Source organism: Centrocercus urophasianus, unplaced genomic scaffold, assembly GCF_019232065.1.
Source record: "Centrocercus urophasianus isolate 14NV4802_14NV808 unplaced genomic scaffold, USGS_Curo_1.0 seq_25, whole genome shotgun sequence".
Lineage (NCBI taxonomy): Eukaryota > Metazoa > Chordata > Aves > Galliformes > Phasianidae > Centrocercus > Centrocercus urophasianus.
In genome coordinates, this window is record NW_024884811.1 from 12,330,740 (window position 1) to 12,339,931 (window position 9,192).

Consider the following 9,192-nt stretch of genomic DNA (forward strand, 5'->3'; position numbering starts at 1 on the left):
AAAGAAAAGAAAAGAAAAGAAAAGAAAAGTTCACCAGCTCAATAAACAAACAAACAAACAAACAAACAAACAAACAAATAAATAAATAAATCAAAGAGGGTTAAAAGCAATCACATGACAGAAATACTGCTTAGGTCCTAACAGGACCAAAGAATGCATTAATATAAACATCAAGAGTCCACTTAAAAACTTTGTGATATTACGAATTTGAGGAGCCAAAGCCCCAAAAACTGGAATCCTTCAAAAAACAAATAATAACAATGGCAATAAAAATAAATGCAATAACAACAAAACCCCCAACCCTAACCCTAACCCAAATCCAACCACATTTGAAACGCTATGTTAAACGACTTAGCTGGAAATATAATGTAAAAATGTAATGATGGACTCTGTGCATAACCTCCAAGTCGTACAAAGTGAGGTAGGGAGCTACAAAAACCTGTCTGTTTCTTCCAAAAAGAATCTCATGAGAACACATTAAAGAAAAGGGCACAATTCACTTCAATTCCCAGACCACATTTCAGATTCTCTGCCTCATCTCAGTTTCTGCTTTTCCTTGCAGCAACAATAAAAAATTTGAAATTGAATTTATGTTCCTTTAATACTTCTCACATTGCCTGAACCCATCTAAGCAGGTTGTACCTCTAGACTTTTTTCCAAGTGTTTCTTATATCCAAATTTTGCACAGAGAACTCTGTCATTAAGGAGATTGATTACTCTCAGAAAAAAAAGAAAGTACAAGTACTGCAGTAGTTCTTCTCATTCAGACATCACTGAATGCACAAGAAAGCAAACAACATAGAGTATTTAGCCACTCAGATCAGCCATTGTTCTTATTCCACAGAGAAAAGTTCATGCAAATATTTTAGACTATGAATTGTTTCCCATCTGGAAATGGAATATTTGCTGTTCATAGGAAATCGATTGATTAGTAGAGCCAACTAGCAGATCACCTGGTAAGCCACACGATTTTTTTCTGTTCGAATGAACCTGATTAAGATAAGAAACTTGCTGCCTTTTTATAATATTACTTGAAACTATTTGCATTAGCAACTTGTATCCCTGAGTAAAACAAAAAATTGTTTGATACATCATCCATAGAGGCATTCCACGACTGTTCCTTTTATGACTGTTCATTCATTCACTGACATAGTTTTGCCTTCTGCTAATGGTTTGTGAGCAAATACATACTCTGCAAATGCCTGAGTGCAAATAAAGAGGAGAAGATCTGTCACTCTAGATGAAGGCCAATATCCACAAGGCCTAGAGAATCCTACCACTAACAGTAGTCAATAGCAGGTATGCACTGAGCATAATAAGAAGAAATGGCCTTCCTGCCAAGCTCTCCAGGCTTCAATTGAGCAGTGATATACAGATTTTCTGAGCTGGGAAGATATTCAGAGTATAATCTTTTCCCTGCTTCTCCTGACAAGTTGACCAAGTCACAAAAGTTTCTTGCCTCAGGCTGAGCACCTCTGCGATGCAGCTTAAGGAAACATAGGATGCAAGAGTAGAAGGCTTTTTAAAGCCTCCAGCACACACAGAGCTTATGTGGCAGCGTGGTAGCATTCCATAAGTAATAAGCTAAAAAAGATTTTTAGAGTCCAGGGATGCCTATGGATGGTTAAAAAAAACAAGACCTTTTTTCTTCAGTGTAGAAAGAACAGAAATCAGATCTCCCATCTGTATGATCCAAAAGTAAGCCTGAACCATAACTCAAGTATTCTTCACCACTCCTTTCTCTTTTTTGTTGACCAGTTTTCCACAAAAAAGTTGAAATAAAACAATAGGCACCACTGGGAGGAACAGTTGCACTTTTTGTTTTTCCTCCAAACTGTGCTTGAAAGATTGATTACCTTAGAGTAGCTACTGACCTTAACGGGTATAAATGTTTTATTTATTTTCAGGCATAAAAATTTAAAAAACATACTACTACTAGCTTAAAAAAAAACAAACAAACAAAAAAAAAAACAAAAAAAAAAAACTGTAACCAAAAAAACCAACTTCCACTGACATGTCAGATTTATCAAATTTAATATGTCTGCAAGCAACTGCATAAATCATTGAAGAAATAGGTTATTTTCTCCTTAAAACTTATGAGTGATTTTCACAGAGTGTAGGTAAGTGGTGGAATTCTTTGCAGGAGAACATCCGGAATGCTGAAAGTGGGTAAGAAACCTATTAAGTACACAGATATTCTCTAAGCCTCTTACCTGAAATACTTGTATTTCAGTGGTGAGAGACCAAATAGTAAAGAACTTCTTGTTCTTTCCTTGTGCTGTAGGAATTCACTGTCAGAAGTAATGTTTGAGCTGGGCAAATGCTCCTCCTGGTTAATTAATGTCTTCTTCCATAGTTGTGTGATTTTCTTCTGCTGGTACAAAATTGAAGTGCGACAAACTGCAACCCACAAAGTTAACTCTTCCAATAGGCCAGAGTCAAACATTTCCCTTTGCACTACTCTAGGGTCCAAATATTACAAATGGAGGCTACATCAGCTTATCTGCTTACTTTCTAAACCTGACAACATACTCAGATAAAGGCTGAATTCCAACATGTATGAAGGTTTCCTAATTTAGAAATTGGGAATTACATAAAATCATTCTTTTAAAATTGCACACTTTCACTTCAGAAAGTGCTTGAAGAATGCACACATTGGGAATGCTGACATCTCTTAAAAAGCCCTAGAAAATCCACTGATTTCTGAGACTGTACAGGAAGACAGAAGTTTTCCAACGCATTGCTAATTTCAGAATCTGGTCATACAAATAAACTGTGACAGTTTTCAAATGTTTTCATTCGTAAGTTATCTAGGTACTTGCAGTATGCATGAACAGAATCCAAGCAGTTTTGTTATACTTAGTTTGCTTTCCAGATGCATCAACAGACAAATTGATGCTGAATAATAAGAGGTTTGTATTTTCTTTCCCTTTTAAGATAGATGGGGTTCCATAGAGGGTATATTTAATTTTCAATGCAATATAAGATTAAGAAAGGCCTCTCCATTTCAAGAAAAGAATAGCATTGGTTTGAAAATGTGCCTAGTGCAGATGGTGATCACATTGATATAATTGCTTTAGAGTTATCAAATAAATTGCACTCTCTGACTGTAATGTTTGATCAAAACTACACTGACATTCAAATGCTGAATTTCCTTGCCAGTATTGTCTCCTAGGGTGCTTATTTGAGCTCAACCACTATCTTAAAAATTTTTATAATTGTTCTGAGACTTGTCTGGGGCTAAGTAAGATATCACAAGTGTAAAGCTATCAGAAATTCTTTCCGTAGGAGTACGTCAAACATGGCAGCCTCTTCAACTGATTGTTGTAATGAATTTCAGATTCTGGAGAGCAAAATGACACATGACCATATCTAGTTACTACATGTGGTAAAAATGTCATTCACAATAGTAGGTGTTTTGAAGTCCAGGAGACTCTGCAGACAGTCCTGTACTACCAGATATTATTTTAGACTCTTGGGACATTGTGGTTTCTATCATTCGGTGATAAATCATGATTTTTCTCCAGATTATCCAATGAATTCTCCAGCAGTATTACAGTCATGAGATAATACTGAAAGCATTGAAAGTTGTCTTCCTTGCGGCTTCCCTCTGTTTTCACCCTTGCCTCATCTTGCTATATTTCCTGAGGAACCGCATTTCTCTCTGCAAATAAACATACACTGCATTTCATTGTTATAAAGTAACTATTTAAAAAATGATGAATGTTTAGTTACAGCTGATTCTAATTAATTTATACACTTTAATATACTTTTATATTTAAACCTAAAAAAAATACATGTTTCTGTGCTATATCTATTTTCACTCATTTTGAAGGAAATGATCAGGGTCAGATGTAGGTAAAAGACAATCACAAAGTTTTATAACTAATGTGCTTTATTCAGTATTTCATTCTAATCAGCAAAAAGAGTTAAAATCACAGAAATCCTAATCTTTTCTCCTTCTTACAATGGTATTTACTTTCCTACTGCACAACTATCTTGTAGGCAAATAATTTCATGGATTTATGCACAGGTCCTTTTCCCTTAAAGGTATAGTTAAATTTAAACACCCACAACCTTTGTTTATAGTTACCATTATTCCTTTTATTGTACATTAGCTTGCTCTGCCAACATTCAATCTAATCTGTCATTCTCCCTCCCAGACACATTGCCTTGTTATGCTCCTCTTGAGTTCTTCATAGCCTCCTCTTCTCCCCCATTCATAAGTGATTCCAGGTCATCTTTTTATAAGAGCTAAATGTTAAACAAACAGTTGGTGGAGAGGTGATGGAGAAAAGGGTGTCCCTGATAAATTTAAGTTTAACATTGCATGGTATGAAAAAAATATTGTTTTTCCTGTGATTTTTAATCACAGTATAGAAGTAAAGCTGGCCTGATATGTATGTGCAGTCCTACGCCCATTAAATCACATCCTTGAGTGGCACATCTATAAGCTTTTTGAACACCTCCAGAGATGACTTCACCTCTTCCCTGGGCAGCCAGTATCAGTGTGTGACCACTCAACGGGAGAAGAAATTTTTCCTCATATCCAATCTTAACCTTCCCTGGCCATTATATCTCATTGCTGTGAGAAGAGGTGGACCCCCACCTTGCTGCAACATCTTTTTAGGTAGTTACAGAGGGAAATAATGTCTTCCTGGGCCTACTCTTTTCTAGACTGAAAAATCCAGTTCTCTCAGCTGCTCCTCATGAGAGGGTTTATGCTCCAAACCCCTCACCAGTTTCACTGCTCTTCTCTGGACATGTTCCAGGGTCCTGAAGTCTTTCTTGTAGTGAGATGCCCAAAACTGAACACAGTACTCAAAGTGCGGCCTCACCAATGCTGAATATGGGGGAATGATCACCTCCCTGCTCCTGCTGGCAACACCATTTCTGATACAAGCCAGTATGCCATTGGCCTTCTTGGCCACATGGGCACACTGCTGGCCTGTGTTCAGCTGAGCGTTGACCAAGACCTGCAGATCCTTTTTTCCCTGTGCAGCTTTCCAGTCACTCTGCCACAGCAGTCACATCTCTGAAACCAGGTAAGTTTCTATCATGCGACAACAATCTAAAAACCTCCTCCAAGAAGACTGCATCTTTTAATTAATGAAGATCTTTATAAAATATAGAAAGAGAGCCATGATTTGCACATAACATTTAATTTAGTGGAAAGTATTTGTGTACATCAGATTGCTAATCTAAACTACAGTACTTGAACTTTCACAACTCTAGTAGCTACTGTCTGCCAAATGTCTAGAGTTTTGGATATACAGAAGATTCCATTTGTCTTTTCTCTGTAATTATAAATGCTGCCGCTTCATGATTCTGGAGGCCCTTCTTTGCTCCGGTCTCTGGAATGCTGGATTTTATTTTATAGTCCATGCTTCCTTCATATATCTGTTTTTACTTAGAAGCTATATATAACATCCTGATTTAGCAATATGCAGTGGCTCCCCCTGTTTACTGGAAGCTGCTGGTGAAATAATTTGCTTACATATGGCCCCTTGTTTTAGTCCCTTCATTCTTTCTACTCCATTTGCTTGGATCATCTTTTATGTTTTAAACTAATTCCTGTGAGAAGCACTGAGCACCCAGACCTATAGATTTTATACCGGAGGCAGGGCAGACGTAGAGACAAAGCCATGAAGGTCAGAGTGATACAGAAGTCTGCTTACCTTCTCTAAGAACCAGGACATGTCCTGAGAGGGCCTCCTGGATTAGGCTACTCTGCCAGAATGAATCCCACAACTTGCTCCCACACTATTTGGCTAAGGAAGGGAATGGGGGCTGAGTTATGCAATGATTGCATGAAGTGTGGACGAGAACGCCAGCCGTCTGTTCTCTGAAAGGACAGTAATAAGTGAAGAGGCTTGTGCCAGCTGAACTTACTGGATTGTACCCATAAATTAGTATGACCCTGCAGCTGGTCCAAGTCATTTAATTCTTTCACCTCCAGCACTTTTATGCTGATTTGTATCTGCTATGATTCTCCAATATAATTTGAATGATAGAATTGAATAGCTGGAAAAAGAGGATTGAGTAAGTGCTGATGATTATGCTTATGGTTATTGTTTAGCTGTGTGAAACTTTGCAAAAACATTTATTGAATGAGTTAGTATTAATTATGTTTAAATTATATTTTGTGACTAATTGATTTTCTCATTGTTTTATTCTTACAGGATTCCTCTATGAGAGTTTATGAGACAAAGCTTGCTGTCAAGCCTAGGAAGGAAAAGGGCTATTCATCTGCTCCCACCATAACAGAGTGGACAAGAATGTGGAGTAGAAAAGAAGCAGTGAACACTTTCTTGAACCTACAGTATATCACAGCTTGAGGGAGCTATGTGTGGGAAAACCCAAACACCCAAGCGTTGCTGAGATGATGGAACAACCTTATTTATGGCTTCACAGCGTCTGATACTGTCTTTTCTTGGCACTGTTTGTGTTCACGATTAGCACAAAGCAAGTTAAACCTACTGTTTTTCTAACAGAAAATGTGGGTTTTTTTGATGAATAAAATGAGTTTTTTTTTTCCCTAGCTCCTGTTTCTCTGTTTTTAACACTTTGCAAATTCCTGGGATGATTTTACTTATTTGTTAATTTATTTTAAGTATATGTCCATTACTGTTACCCTTTCTTCAAAAATACACAAACCACTAGTGGCACTGTGTTAGCTCTTGGCACTGATTACACTAATTGTACCCTCACATAAAGATCAAATTGGAGCTAGCACAGGCTTAGCAGCAACTTCTTCTGTTTCTGTCTGCCTGCTAGACTTCTAGTGCTCTGTAGAACTCATTCGGCAGGCAGTGTTTGAGGTACCAGGTCTCCTGTCAGCAAAGCAGGGTTCAGCCCTCTGGCTGCAGTTGTAGTGAGTAGCATGCTGTACCTAGGCTCTGTGCCCTCAAAGTCAATTGTGTACCAGCAGCCTGTTTCAAGGTCAGCTCTGTGGTGATAACATACAAGGTACAACTGCTTTTCATTTATGGCCACACCAGAACTGTGACTTCAGATGTGGTTCTCACTGCAGGCAATGCAACGAAGCAAACTCCATTTCTCAGCAAGTTTGATCTGTGTTCTGTAATAAACCGAGGGAATATCAGATCTCAAATCAAGAAAAGACGTCAGAGACTGTATGTGACTAATGATGCTTGAACTGTAATGAAACTGTTTAATGTTAATGAGCAAATTAATCTCAATTTTAATTACTAAATCTTCTCTTCCAGTAAATAATCAAAAACTACAGCTGGCCTAGACATTTTGGAGCAATAACAAACTGATGAGCATATTGCAAAGTCTTTTTCATAGCATAGAAAAACATACACGAAACACTTGCAACTGCAAGCTAAATATATATTATTCCCATAAAATTGATATATATGTAAACACATATTTTCATTGGCAATATATATGCATATAGACAACGTAGAAAAATTTATAACCATAGAATAAATATGTCATACAAAAATAGTTATACCTCTGCATTTACATTTCTGTTTATTTGAACAAAGGTATCCATTTTAATATAGATATACACTTATATCTAAATATCAGTAGGCATAGATATCTCTGTGTATCTGGAATATATCACATTTATTCTCTAATAAGACACTTCAGTTCAAAGCAGAACATGCCAAAACACCTACATAGTGAAAAGTCAATGAAGAAAATGCATCATACTTCAGATTTGAACAGAACGTTTTATTTCAATGGGAAGCTTGTTCTTAATATTTTATAAAATATTAATTTTTCTAAAATTACAAATACAGCATGTTCCCAAATGCTAAACAGTATTTTGTTCTCCACCTCCAAAACTTGGCTTCACTGAGCATTTTGAAATCAACAGAATCATCTCTGTTTCATGCTAGTGTTTTTTCATGAATATTCATTTGGTAATCATTGTTGTACATGGCTGAAACAAAAAAATCCAAGACATCTAGGAGGCCAGACGAATCTTTCAGTAAATGAGTTCAGACACAAGCCAATCCAGCCACTACAAAATTATTTAAGGGATGAAATGATCTGATTCAGCGTTATGAAACAAGTAGAATTCCATAGCCTTGGAGGCTTTTTTTGTTTGTTTTCCTGTCAGAGATGTCAGCCTATAGCTCGCTGTGTAAGTGACTGGCTGTGAACTTACTAGTAGACTGATAGAAATCTGTCTAGGCAGTGATATGCCCACTCTGCTTCAGGCTGCGTATACAAATGTCTTTAATAAGCAGAGGCTCATGCCGTGCCTGGCCAAGGCAATTTGGAGTTTAAGAGATTTGATTAGCACTTACTGAGAGAATCACAGGCAGGATTTGGAATGTAGAGGCCCTGAGAAAAGATGATGTGCTTACATCAGTAAAAGTGCTTTCAGTATTTAGCTTATTTAGCTCTCTGTTTACCTTAGAGAAGTACCTGTCCTGGAGGTGTGTACATAACCTCCTTGCCAGCTAAATGAGCAACACCATCTACAGCATGATGTACTTGCTGATCGAGTGAGTGAGGTGCAAGAGAGAGCTCTGCCAAATCAATAAGAGTGCAAGACAGCTTCTAAGAGGTTACACAAACATTCTGCACTCAGGAAGTTGGGTGGCTTTTCAAGAAAGATCAGAAAGATGTTGTTTTTAGAGAAGCAGCTATCTCCATTGTCAGGTATGCTTGCAGATCTCAAAAAATGTCACATAGCCTTGGGAGTTAGGAGGGAGAAGACATTCCAACAACAGAATTCTGGGAAAAGCAGTGTTTGTCACACACAGGAAAGTGGCCATGGTCTTCTGTGAGGATGAGAAGCTTTGCTTATAGCAATTACTCTGCCTGCTAAAATCCAAGTTTTTTAGGATACCAAGTCAGAATCCTACTTATTATTCTCTTGTAGGCACAATCTTGCTTTTGAGCTTTTACATTATTAAATCAGTAACCAAGTGGTATCAAGTTCTGCTCAGCCCCTTTCAATCCTGGATAGTTCCCACAAGTTTTGTCTCTGAAGTATGGCTGTTGGATCTCAAGTCTTTCACCTATGTAATTACCAGCCATACTGCCATACTACACAAGTATGCTCATTTGTTCACTCACCATGAATGGTCTCTCCTTGGCCTCTTTTGGAAGACTGCAATGTACCCTAGGATTCAACGTATGTAACCATCACTTACAAAGGAGGAAGAGGAAGAGGAAGAGGAAGAGGAAGAGGAAGAGGAAGAGGAA